Source organism: Oryzias melastigma, linkage group LG9 (assembly GCF_002922805.2).
Source record: "Oryzias melastigma strain HK-1 linkage group LG9, ASM292280v2, whole genome shotgun sequence".
Classification (NCBI taxonomy): Eukaryota; Metazoa; Chordata; class Actinopteri; order Beloniformes; family Adrianichthyidae; genus Oryzias; species Oryzias melastigma.
In genome coordinates this window covers 22094371-22108241 of record NC_050520.1, presented here as the reverse complement: position 1 = coordinate 22108241, position 13871 = coordinate 22094371, and the positions used below count along the sequence as shown (strand labels likewise).

At 37.2% G+C, this 13871-nt stretch overlaps 2 long non-coding RNA genes and 1 other non-coding gene across 3 annotated transcripts; 1 reads left to right on the top strand and 2 right to left on the bottom strand.

Annotated features, from left to right (window-relative positions):
- Positions 1–401: 401 nt before the first annotated feature.
- trnaf-gaa lies at positions 402–474 on the top strand. Its single transcript has one exon. It is a non-coding gene; the product is annotated as a tRNA-Phe (tRNA).
- Positions 475–556: 82 nt separating this feature from the next.
- Positions 557–3015, bottom strand: LOC118599179. The gene is made up of 2 exons (XR_004948476.1): positions 2320–3015; positions 557–2219 (listed from the first exon to the last, which is right to left on the bottom strand). It is a non-coding gene; the product is annotated as an uncharacterized LOC118599179 (long non-coding RNA).
- A 200-nt stretch (positions 3016–3215) lies between these two features.
- LOC112148457 lies at positions 3216–6826 on the bottom strand. Its single transcript, XR_002919618.2, has 3 exons — positions 6663–6826; positions 5314–5398; positions 3216–4111 (listed from the first exon to the last, which is right to left on the bottom strand). It is a non-coding gene; the product is annotated as an uncharacterized LOC112148457 (long non-coding RNA).
- Positions 6827–13871: the final 7045 nt, after the last annotated feature.

Genomic DNA, 13871 nt, shown 5'->3' with positions numbered 1-13871 from the left:
ATGGTGTGAGAAAGGTAACACAAAGGTGTTAAACGTTTTTCTCCGAGATTAGTTAAATGCATATAACTTTTTTACAGACACAAACAAGTTAACCTTACCGTCAACGTGTCCTCTTAAAAATGAAACGTACGATTTCTTTGGTTTCAGTTTTCGTTCTTAGATATGACATGTGAAAGCATTGAGGGCTGTGACGTGTACGGATCACTATTGACCTTGTGGTTAAAATGTAAAAATAATAATAATAATGAGGGTTCAATTTCTTGTCTTTACTTGTCGTATCACTGATAATTTCGTTTTCTTGAAAAGACCCATTTCAAAAGTGGCAGAAAGAACAATACACTGTAATCGTGGTAATTGGCGCTGTGTTTAAGAAAGAACTTTGTCGGACGTAGCACGTCGGCGCCGAAATAGCTCAGTTGGGAGAGCGTTAGACTGAAGATCTAAAGGTCCCTGGTTCGATCCCGGGTTTCGGCATTTTGCTTCTGTCTGGACTTTTTCTTTACTGTACATGAAAAAGCACAAGCACAGTACATCAATGACACTACTCTTTCGTGTATATATATTGTAGCTATATATATTTTTTATATACATTTATTTTTTACAGACAGACAGACAAATAAATCCACCAAACAAGTCAAGATCTAAATTGTAGGCTATGCAACAAGAACAACCCAGCAAATGACTTATGCAGGCAGGATAAGGAAAAAAAAGTATACCAACAACAAAAATACCAGAAATCAGGGAAAAGCTGGAACAGACTTGAAAGGTTATGGTGAGTGGTGCTTACTCTGTGTAATATCATCCAAACTGAAAGAGTAGCCTAGCTTAGTCTAGCTTCAACAGACCCCTGGAAAAAAACTCAAACATCTCCCTGTTCATCCTTTGATAAAATAACAAATCAGTCTCTGGTTTAATAAATATTATACAGTACAACCCTGGCACTACCATGTAATCCAAAAAGCTGATTGAAAGTTACTTTCTTTACTATTTTCAAATTCCACCCCCACTTTTGTTAATCTCTGACATGAACTCATCTACTATGCATTGATTCTGTCTTCACTTGAACTACCTCACTTGATCTTTTTCATCCCACTCTTAAAATAGAGCAACAAAAAATGAACTGAAACCTCGGACTGAGTTATGATTCATGCATCAGTTCAACCCCTGTCCTATTTCCTGTTTTAAGTATTGCTTTTTGTGTTTGCTTCACTAGGAACAGAAAAATGACACCTATTACAGAAAGTAATAATCAATGAGACAAGTATTTTCAGGAATTTTGGAAAATGAGAAGTGTCATCATCTTTAGGATGATGGGAGCTGCCAAACTGTTGGTATTTCTCTGGCTTGTCTTTTGAAGCTTTGTCACAGATTTTGATTTTAAGCATATAAAAAATAGGGAAAAATAGATCCAACAAATTTGTTTATGATATATTTGGATTTCAAATTAGTTTTGTTTTATTTATACATTTTTGATTTCTCTTGACTTTGAAATATCTTGGAAGTGTACAGATTTTGGTTTGAAAGATTGACTTTCTTGCTTTTTTTACATTTCAATTTTGAAAAACATTCAAGTTTGTATTTGGAGTCAGAAAGCTAGAAGAACACAAACATTTAAGCATTTTCTAGAGAAGAAGGAGTCTAGTATTCACTTTTCTTTGATTCTATGGGAATTAACAGTGGAGCTGAGCTTAGCTCCTCATTTCAGCAGCTTCTCTACAACCAAACACAAAGAGCATCTAAAGTACAGTTAAAGAACAGGATTTTATTCCTGCAGAAATCTCTTCCATCCCACTTTCATGGTCACAGCTGCCAGCTCAGCTTCACAATCACAGAGTTTAGGAGCAGTTCTGCTTCTCTGTGAAGGTCAAGGCAGCTCATGATGGTCTTCTGAGGGTGAGGAATGGAAGGTCTGCAGGTTTGATTACTGCCAAAAACACACAATTGTTGCTTCCAGCAGTTTTCCTCAAAGACAAATCGATCTTTCTTCTCATGTGTGAGAGAACTGCTCCTCTGTGCACACGGTGGGACAGGCTGAGGATGAAGATCCAACGTGTAAGCCGCTGTTTTGCAGCCAGAACCTGTGCAAACGGAGATCTGGTTAGAAAAACAAAAGTCCTCCCTGTCTCACATCGGTCAACGTTTAACAACTCCTGAGCTCCATCCTGCAGACTGTCTGGATCCTTCTGCGGAACACTTCCCACCCATGGCATCACGCTCTCCTGTGGAAATGAGTTAGTTCTTTTAGTAACTAAAGAGATCAGGATTTCAAATGAAAATCCTAACAGTCAGACAGTCTGAGAAACTAAGAATTCGAGTTACTTTCAGAAACATGAGGAGGAGCTAAGCAGGAGGGAGAATTCCTGAGTGTCTGGTCCTCTCTTCAGGAAACCTGTTGATGGAAAGATATGGATTTAACCAAAGAACTGAGCAGCTTTCACCTCACACTGTCCTACTATAGTGGAAAAGTCTGTGGTGGATTTCAAGAACTGTCCTTCCTGCTGCTAACAAATGTTGAAATGACAGAGTCATTCCCTCCTGCAGCCTATTCTTTGCCCGATGTGCTGGAACCGTCCTAGTCCCGCCCAAGACACTGAACCAAAGCAGAACTAGGAGGAGAAAAGAGAAGAACAAAGAATTTTGCTGAATCTGGAGCTGCTGCTTTGAAGGAAACGTTAGGTCTTAAAATATGACTTAGCTTAATTTCTGTTTCAGGTCCAGAAGTCCTTTAGGTAAAGCATGTTTTTATCTGATGAAAAACTGCTGAAAGAATTCAAAGTGGAAGACAAAACTGAAACTCTTTGACGTTTTCTTAAAAGTATAGAAAGAGAAAGGGTGCAAATATTTCCCATGGTGTTTTCTAACCCCTCTCTAAAAACAACAAAGATCTTACTTACTCACTAAAACATCAAACGCACTTCTAACGTAGGATAGAGCCCAGCCAAACCCTTGTCGAGTTTATCCTCCTAACAATAACGATTGTTGATCATTTCAGATTTTATTGTTCCCTGATATTGATAAGGAGTACTCTCGTCACTTAGTTTCCTATGCATACTTTGTTTGTTGTCTTAATACTATGAAGTGTATTTAAGACGACTAGAGTGAAAACCATAGAGACCAACTCTCTATAATACTCTGTTGTTGTAAAAACTCTGAATAAACTATGAGTTAAAAAAGAAAAACAACAACCTTCTGGAGAAATCATGTTAAGGATCTTTGGATTCAAAAAAGGAAAACATTAAAATTAAACTTATCAAACCTAAAATTCAAATATGAAACATAAAATTCTGAATAATCTAATCAATAAATAAAGAAATTATAAATGTACAGATTGTTCAGTTTAAAGCTTAAATGAGACAAAAGTATGAAACACAGTAAACAATCTAATCATTGAATAATTATAAATATTCAAAAAGTTCCCTTCAAGAAAGATTAAATGATTATTAGGGAACTCATCAATAACCATAAAGAAATGAAACACAAAATTGAACAATCTTATCAATAAAGAAATGAATAAAGATTCAAATTCAAACGAGAAGGAGGTATGTGAGTTCACAAAGGGGTGAGTCACATGTTGGAGGACGGCTGGAGGTCGACGGATCAGGAGCTCCCGGAGGTTCCTGGTGGTCTCCTGGTGTCCCTCCGGCTCCCTGGGTCTCTGCAACAGAAATGAATGCAGGTGAAGGATGAGTTCAGGAACATAACAACCATATAAACCTCTGGAACATCAGGGGTTTGTGCTTTTGTTCAGAATACTCTTTTTTTTTTTGTATCAATGTAACAAATCAGACACGTTGAGATGTTGTACGACAGACAGCTGCTGTCATGTTTGCTTTCTGGCACTTCTTGGATGATCTTTTCCTCGACTCCACAGGCGCCTAGAGGATCGGAACCTGGACCCACAGACACAAGATCATTCAGCCACATCCTTTACACTGCAGCACGCAGCTGTGGGGATTACTTTGTAAAATACGCGACAAACTGGAAAATAATTAATATCATTCATATCTGTAGGGCTCGCGTGTGCCTGTGAATCCGAGGTGGAGGGCTGAAGACCACCAACAGGACTCAGACCTACTCCACAGCCTTCTGTTGACCCACTGGCTCTCTGAATCTAATGCAGGTAAAAGAGGTGATCCAGTTACTTAAGCAACATGAAAACCACGCAAACCTCTGGAACACTGGAGTTTTGTGTGATTTTAGTCTAAATAAACTGATGCTTCACTTTCAGAGTGACATTTAACAAATACACAAACACTCAACAAAGACACACTGATCATCCTGATCACTTTAGGGAGGAATATTTGGAAGGAAATAAAACTGCAGGGAGCTAAAGTGATTTAAAGTTAGAAAGTTCAAAATTGATACATAAATGAAACATATAAGACCCGTGGATCACAGACAGCTGAGGTCAGGTTAACCTGAGGTTTTCATACCATTCCAATATGGCGTCACTCTTTATGTATCTCAGACAATAGTAAAAAGCCTGCATGCCATCTCTAGCAATATTTAACTCATTGTTTTTTTTCCATATTAGCTAAACATTTGGATTGCCATATTTAGCTTGGTTAGGATAAATGTCACTCATTTTTACTTATTCTCATTGATGTGTTTCCTATTTAAGTATATATTAAAACTTGTATGTAGAGGATGTTTGCACACTGATGACAGGATACTAACAGTAACCACACTCTTTTGTGGTATTCCTGTTTGAGCAGCTGCAGCTTTTAGTGAAGGCTGCTCTCCACTGAGATCATTCTCTGCATGGTTTTGAAAGCTCCCTCTCGAACTTCTCCACAGGAGGACTACAACCTGCAGTTAGACAGATATTCTGAATTTGTGACTGAATACAGAGAATACTGAGGGTTTTGGAGGGTAGGGTATGGATTTTAGAACTAGATAGCGGTGAGAATGGACATTATTATTTTTTTTTTTGCTCTACACCATTTGAATGGGCCATTGCACAAACTACTTCAGGGGTAGAATAGAATAAAACTTTATTGATCCCATGAAGGGGAAACTACCTTGTTGTCATAGCTTTATTACAAACAGCAGATAAATAATAACTAACGATTAAAGTACACTTAAAACAAACAAAAAAACATTACAAAACGCTGTCTATGAGGTGCTGTAGAGTCTAATAACTGACAGGAAGAAAGATGTGTGAAGCTTCCTGCGGCGAGGTGTTAAACTCTAACTCATTGACTAACTATAGAGCAGGACAGAGCGACTGTGACACCCATGGAGCCATAGAAAGAAAAAAATATAACACAAAAAATTAGGATTAACAAGAAGATGATGCAAGAAGATTCCTACCAGGATGGTACCCTGGAGTGGACAGGCAGGAGCAGGTAGGACCGTGTCTGTTAGAAGTACCTTGGGTTCTCCCTGGCAGAAGTTTCTGTAGAAAAGGAAGTCTTTACAGCTATGCTTTGACTGCTACCCCACACTCTGGCTACAAATAAGCAGAGCAAGATGCATATATTGGTGCCATGTAAACCTTCAAAAAGACCACAAAATGATTCCTGATTTTTATTTTTGTCTCAAAGTAGCATTGCAATTTTGTTTTCACCAGCTTTTTGTTTACTTTGTAGAAATTAATATTGGTCCCTGAAAAACATTCAATCGCACCCCCCATTTAATAATCACACACCCATTCCTCTACCTATACATATGAAGTATTCCACCTATATTTGATCCATAGAAACATAATAGCTGTGAATCATTTAAATGTAAAGTCTGGATGTTTATGTATTAACTTCAGGACGGACTTTAAGAATAAAATCTGATGACAGGAAAAGGCAAATAAACATGGAATTCTTCATGTTCAATAGCTAGATAGAAGAAATTAGTATCCATAGCTCAAATGAAGTTGAAAAAGGGCTTTAAAACTGTGTCCCAGTGAGTAATGGACTGCAGGTGTGCAGCAGCAGCAGTGAGGGTGGAGCTGACCCAGACTCATTCACACAGAACGTTGCATGCACACAAATCAGCTCCTACAAACCAGGAAAGGCAAAACAGACACAGCAACAACCTACAGTAGGCTATTTGAATATCCTCGTATCTGCCATGAACTATAGTTCACCTTTCAACATGCAATGCAGGACATCCAGTTCTTGCTGTGGTTCAACCTACCAATGACTAAACATATTTTATAGGGTCTATTATTATTTGAATGTAAACTGATTTATTGCTTCTTTCCTTTTTTTTTTTTTTTTTAAACAAAAACGTTTGATGAGGCTTGGTTTTGCATTAACAAGGAAAGGGGCACAATCCTTTGTGGCCTCAGAGATAATTGATTATTCTTTAAAGAGTACAAAATAATTCAAATGACAATAACGGTTCATCAATTTTAGAGACTTTAAGAATCGTCATTAAACTCTCTCCCAAGTACCCCCCCATTAACATGGGCCCAAATTCTCCTTCCTAAACGAAGGGCACAATTTTGGAGCCTTAAAATCCTCAGAAGCTTCTTCAACAATGTGGCTATGCGCTGCCAGGTCAACACCCCAAAACAAAAAAAAATCTAATTTTCATCCAAAAAATTCATCTACACTCTGTGATGAATCCTAGAAGGTTAGCCAGGATTTGCTCCACCTCAAACTGGTCCTGTCACCCACAAAACCTTATAGAGCTTGATTTGGAAAATGATGAAAATTACCCACAAGTTTTGCTGATGAACTGCCTCATGTGATACTGCATGGTGGAGAGCGATAAAGACCTTCTTTATCACGAGAAGTGGACCTGGAAGATGGAGACGACTGACAGTTCAGTATCAAATCATTGATTAGCTGACAAATGCTGAAGACCCCAACCCATCCACACAAACACAAACCCTAAATTGAACTTGCAAAAACAAACTCATCCTGTGGACGACTCAAACTATGAATAGTATACAATCCTTAATGGAAATTATGTAAACTCGTGAATTAAAGTACAGAAAGCAAAATCATTTGATCATTTTTTTGTTGTCATCACGTGTGTTGTATGCTGTGATGGCATTGGTCATTTTTACGTTACAGTAAAATGAACTTGCTGCCCCTCAATTCAAATGGTATTTTCAATGATTGATTATTGATCTAATTTTGAAAATATTTTAAGATAGCATAGGTTGTTTTGATTTGATTTAATTAACAACTTGCCTAAGACAGATCAATCTGGTTGGATTGTAGGATTAATAATTGATTTAATCAATCAATCGCTACACCTCTACAAATGCTTTAAGTAGTTATACTACATGTAGTTTGTTCAACCCTAAAGTTTTGGGAGAACCCCAAACGTGTTAGAGCGTTGTCCTCTTTATTGAATAACCTTCAGACCCTCTGCGCTTTGCTGACTCAGATTAAGGGATCTGCTGCAGCACCACGGAGGCCAGTCAGGTCTAACAAGTAATGGTGGTGACCTACTTTCTCTGAATTTTCAATTATTTTTATGCCGTATGGGTTTGCTATTGGCCAACAGCTAATGGGCTGCCATCTCGGTGATTTACCACCCTGTGCAGGATAAGTGGGTGCTGGCTGAGTCACTGTGTGAGTGAGTGTGCTTGTAGAGAACAGATTTGGTGACAGGGTCATTCTACAATTTTACATATGGATAAACCAGCACTTCAAGTGTTATTGTTATTTTCATTATTATTCATTTACAAATTCCTTTACAAAGAAAATTCTCCACACATCTCTTGACAATATCTTTGATTTGATATCTGCTTGAATTCAGTTCACATCTAATCTCCTAACAAAATGTATTGCAGCTGTTATATAATAAGATCTACATTAAGCTCCAATTTACCAAATAACCATACATGCCATTCTTTGGATGACAGCAGAATGCATATCTTCTTTATTTTCTGTCAGTTATTACTGAGCATGCACCATTTAAATATGATCACAAAATGACATTTCATTACAATAACATGTTTTTCCTATTGGGAGCTACAATATTCATGTTAATCTCTGGCTTAGTATTGTGTAGACGTGTCAGTGTATTATGGAAACGGATACAGGTTAGCAAAACAGGTTTCCTCTGCAAAATGAGGCTTAATGAAATGCCTTTGGGGTTATGAAAGGTAATCCTCCAGGAACCAGAATGAAAACAGAAATAGAAAACTGTAATCACTGAGATGTTTCTTTTTACATTTCAAAACCACTAAAGGAGAAACAGTCCAACTTAGTCTTTTTTCAGATTATAAAAAGGCTCGAAAAGCACCAAAAGATACATGTTTTTTTTTAATCTTTCGGAACTTGTACAGTTTGTAGCATCCAAACTTTAAAATTAAAATAATTATTCTTCATGTCATTTCATTTTTGTCTGGTGTTCAAAAGTCACTGGTGGAACATGCATCCAAGGAACTAAACAATAAATCTTTGTCCGGGGACTTGTATTGCATCAACATCAAAGTAAGCCAGCTTTAACCTTAATTGCAAGCACTTTTTTGTGGATGTTTAGCTTCGGTTTCAGATACTGTTACTAGACAGTAGTTTCACTATGGTGGCCCTTAAGTGCAAATTACATCAAACACGGTCCATGATTTCACCACTGCATGATCAGTTGCTTCATAACACCAGAGCAAGCTCTGTTGAAGATGATGCACCGTTTGTTCAGGAAATAAAAATGACTACCCATGAAGATCAGTCAAAGAAAAACACAAGTGTGCAAACCAAAAACATTCTTCTTACTGCCTCCACACTGGATTCAAGGTTTAAAGCCTTGCCCTTCCTCACTAGAGAAGGGCAACAGCTCATCCATGCCAAAGTGATTACAGAGGCAGCTGCTCTATAGGTAATTACTTCACCTTTTTACAAACTCATTTTTAGATAAAACACTTTTTTTTATTTTAGAGAACGTGACATGCTTTCAAGTTGTGTGTGTTTGAAGAACCATGAATAAAACTGTCCATGATGAATAACAATTAAAGAGAATAATATTTTAAGGGACAAATAACAGAAGAAACTAAACCCCTCATCTGCTATGGCTTATCTGCAGTAGGAAGTGGAGTCCACTGCAGTAAGAGCTGAAAATCCAAACACCACAGAGTAAAAAAGTCATCCTGCTCCTAAAAGGGCATCAGCACTTGTTTCCCTGCTTGGAAAGATATTTACTAAGGCAAGAGTTGTCCACAGATTGGCCAGCATCAGAGCTGAAGGGGAAACAAGGAAGTACAGCGGGGCAAAAATGTATTTAGTCAGCCACCAATTGTGCAAGTTATCCCACTTAAAAAGATCAGAGGCCTGAAATTTTCATCATAGGTATACTCAACTACAAGAGACAAAATGAGAAATGTATGTTTTTAAATAATTTATTTGCAAATTATGGTGGAAAATAAGTATTTGGTCACCTAAAAACAAGCAAGATTTCTATCTCTCACAGACCTATAACAACATCTATAAGAGGAGCATCTGTCCTCCACTCGTTACCTGTATTAGTGGCACCTGTTTGAACTCGTTATCTATATAAAAGACACCTGTCCACAACCTCAGTCACACTCCAAACTCTACTTTGGCCAAATACAAGGAGCTGTCTAAGGACTCCAGAAACAATGTTGTTGACCTGCACCAGGCTGGGAAGACTGAATCTGCAGGAGGTAAGCAGCTTGTTATGAGGAATTCAACTGTAGGAGCAATTATAGGAAATGAAAGACATACAAGACCACTGATAATCTCCGTCCATCTGGGGCTCCCCACAAGATCTCACCCTGTGGGGTCAAAATGATCACAAGAACATTAAACAAAAATCCCAGAACCACAGGGGGGACCAAGTGAATGACTTTGAGAGAGCTGGGACCAAAGTAACAAAGACTACCATCACTAACATACTACGACACCAGAGACAGACATGAAAGCTGCAGCTAGCAGGGGAGCTTCTTCCACGAGGCAGAGAAAGAGAGAAAAAGCTTGCTAAAAAAACACACAGTGCCATGAGAAGCCCCCCACCACTCTTTCTGCTAATTGTCTCTGTTTGTGTAGCAGTTAGCTTTGGCTGTTGAAGCAGCGGGACATGCAGCTATTCTCAAACGGATCCAGACAGAACTGGAGGATAAAGCTGCTGATCTACAGCAGCAACAAAACGTTTATAAAAATGTTGATTTGAAGACATCAGTCTCATTACACACTCACGCTAGTATGCTACGATACTAGCTGCTAATGCTAACGAGCTGTTTCTTATAGGGCTGAGTTAATAAAATCATTTAATCGATTTGAAGCTTAACAGATCTATAATCAATTCATAAAAATATAAATCGATTTAGCATATAAAGTCTGCTAGCTTGATGCTAACATTTAATGGAATTTCCCATAGGATGGCTAATGCTAACTCTTGGTCGACCTAAACATACATTGTTTACTAAATGAACATCTTTATTTACTCACAGATATGAATGTTCCAAACCCTTTTTTAGGGAATATTTTTAAAGTATACATTTGTGGTCTAAAACATTGTTATTTATTTATTTATTTATTTTTTTGATCATACTGTCTTTGTCTTCTGGAATAAGGTGTAATGCTATAGTGCGATCGGCACCTGGTGGCCAAACTGAAACACCCTTCAGGAGAAGCAGAACAATGTTTACAATGTTAATGGTCTGAACATCTTTGTTAGAACTTCTCCTTTTGAGAAACCATGTAATACTGCATGCTATTAACAATCTCATTATTTCCCTAATAAATTTTACAGTATGTGAACCGTATCATTAATAAAAATATTTTCAAAACGTATATTAGATCATGAATGTATTTCTAAACAAATGTGTCTAAATGTGTAAACTCTAAATTGAATTAAAGAATCAAAGAAAAAAAAAACGGAATTTAATCAATCCAGGCTCTGAAGAATCGACTTGAATAGTTTCTGAAAATTATAATCAATGCCCAGCCCTAGTTTCTAAGCTATTGCTAACAGACATTTATAAAAGCTGTATCTTATAGATGTAATGCCATGCATGAATCCGCTTTATATTAACTTTATTACTTGACTCTGTAAGATTACAAAGCTTCCCCTTGTGCGAGAGTTGCATCTTGACTGTCGGTAATATAATGGCAATAATTCTAAACATTAAAATGTTAAGTTCCTTTTGTTATTATTTCATATAAATTTGTCCTTGTTTTCTCTGCATGCTTTGAGTTTACAGTTGGATGACAATAAAGACATGTTCATGCTGTTAAATATTCTAAAAGAGATTTATCCTTCTCCACATTTGGTTCAAACAGGTGACTGACAGCTCTCCTCTTAGGGGCACAGAGAGAAAGGAAACAACTCATTTATGATAGAAAATAAAACAATTCATAGAAAACCAGAGAGCAAAGACTGATTAGAAATTAACAAAAGATTCCATAGAAAAAGTTTTTTTTTATAGACATCTGTTTTTATGTTGTGATTTCCTCTGTTTGCATTCAACGTCATATTTTTTAGGATAACACCTGTGTTTTTTTCTTATTAAAATAATATAATTTGTCAAGTAAAAAAAATGTTTAGTTTTTTTTTTTTTTCTTTTTTTGAGACAAACTAGATTTTGGTCTCTGGGGTTGTAACTTCAAACTTAAAGCATCAAAACACAAACAGCAAAATCAGTTTGATTTCTTCCAAAATTGCTCTGCCGAATGACTATCATTTTTCGTTAGATTCTTTAGCTAGCGGTAGCTCACAAAACACCTGCTGTATTGCTCTACAAACATTTTTGCAACTTATATTTAGCTGCACTTCATCTTCAAGCAAATGTCAATGGGAGATGTCAAAATGAAATACTTTTTGTCAAAAAAAACATTTGTGACTTTTGTTAATTCAAGTAAAAGGGGGGAGATATAAATTGATTAAAATCGAATTTGGAATGAAAATTATATTTTTATTTTTGGCCATATCGCCAAAATCCTATGGTCAAATGAAACCAAACTAGAACTTTTTGGTAAAAACTTTACTCGCCATGTTTGGAGAAGAAATAATGGCGAGTTGCATCCAAAGAACAGGAGGTGAACAAGGGACTTTCTTTGCCATTAAGTCTCTGACAAACACAGTTTGGTGGGTTGGCTTGACATCAAACTCTTCCGAAATCAAAGAAAATCCAGGCGTATAACCAAAAACCTAACCTGGATAACATAAGACCAAATGGTCTCAGTTTTAGACTTTAGTAGTGCAGGTCATTTACCAACTAATTACATGGCTTGTCACAACACCAGCACAGTTTTACTAGCTAAAACGGGACCTCGTGGCTTGTTAGCACAACCAAAGATTCCTAAAGAAAACAGTTAAATACATCTAAAACAAAATTTCACACACCTAATATTTCAATAATAATAAATTAGACCAACCTTTGGAAAAAATAATAATAAAAAAAAACAAAACATGAAACTCACCAAATTTGTTTGAGTAACTCAAAGCTAAAACACTCTGGTCACCGCGGAGGCAAACTCTCAAAAACGAAATATTTTCAAGGTCTAATACCGATGAATATTTTCAAAAAGAATAAAAACAACAATGAGATAGCCCGCACGCTCTTTTCTATCACTTTTTTTTTTCTATCGATTTTTCTTTCCAGAGCCAACTCACAAGCCATATCCTTCCGCGCCTGTTTTCGTCTATTCTCCACATACTGCTAGCATAGCGCCCTCTACTGGAATAAAACTGCACGAGCCATTTAACCTGAGATCCACTCAGCTTTCTGAGCTTTACATCACAACTCTCCTGAGCTTTTTGCAGTTCACTTAGTCTTAACAGAAGTTAAACCACAACTTTTTTGGATTTAAAATAATAGCATTTAGCCTACTGAAAATGTTTCAGAAATAACATAAAGTGCAACTTTCTTGTGTCAATTTTATGAAATGGTTATAACAAAAATACAGTTTGTGTGAAACCAATTTACAAAGCAGAACTCCTGAAAGCTGTGCCACATTTGAGAAACAACTTTCCTAACTCATTTACAAATCCTCTTTCCTTGGCATTTTATTTAAAATGTTATGACTAAATTTTTACAGATTCACAATTCCATTTATGTAAATATATGATAATTTCTGGTAATGCCTTACTATCCAGATGCTTGCAGTCAAATCAATGCAAAATCTATTTGTATATGTTTTCTCAATGAGCTGTTTGAGAAAATGACCTCGGCGGCTACACAAATAAAGATGAATGCAAAACAAAATGCTGCAGCACAGCATAATGTGTTTGATGTGCTTTATCATCTCCAATTACACAGATGCATTAATCAGTGGAAGCAGGAAATTAGAACAATATTGCAGTTAGGGTAATTGCACAGCGAACCAGCGTGACACCTTTTCAGCAACCCAATCAAATGAATGCGATCTCCACAAACAGAACAATGAGCTAAGCGCTAATCAGCATCTGAAATGTGTCAGCAACAACTAAAATCACAACAAGGGAAGGAGAAAAAGAAACAATTGAATGTGAGGCCGCTGACTGCTCCTGAAGTGATAGAAAAGCTGTTAGACTGTGAAAAGTTGCTCGACAGTCAGTGGGTGCTGGAGTAAATTTATTTTAGGAATGAGAGGAACAATAACTGAGAAATGTAACCGTGTAATGCTTTGTCGTATTTAGTCTGTGGGTTGAGGTAACACACCTGGTAAGATGAGTTTGACCTAGCGGTCAAGTCTTTCAGCTTCTGTGTTTAATGCATGTCTAAAAACAGTTTAAATCAGGGGTCTCAAACTCGCGGGCCATCTGCGGCCCGCGTCTTCATATGAAAGATTACTGTTAGTGCGGCCTGCAAGGCTGATATGAATGACAGTTGTTGTGTGCAGAGCTGAACGAACCAATCACAGTGAGGTATATGGCTCTGGAGGCGGGACATCAGCGGGCTGTCCAGTACCTCCTCACTCCCTCATTTATTCATTCATTCCTCCAGTCAGCTGGGAGGAGGAGCCATGAAGCCGCTG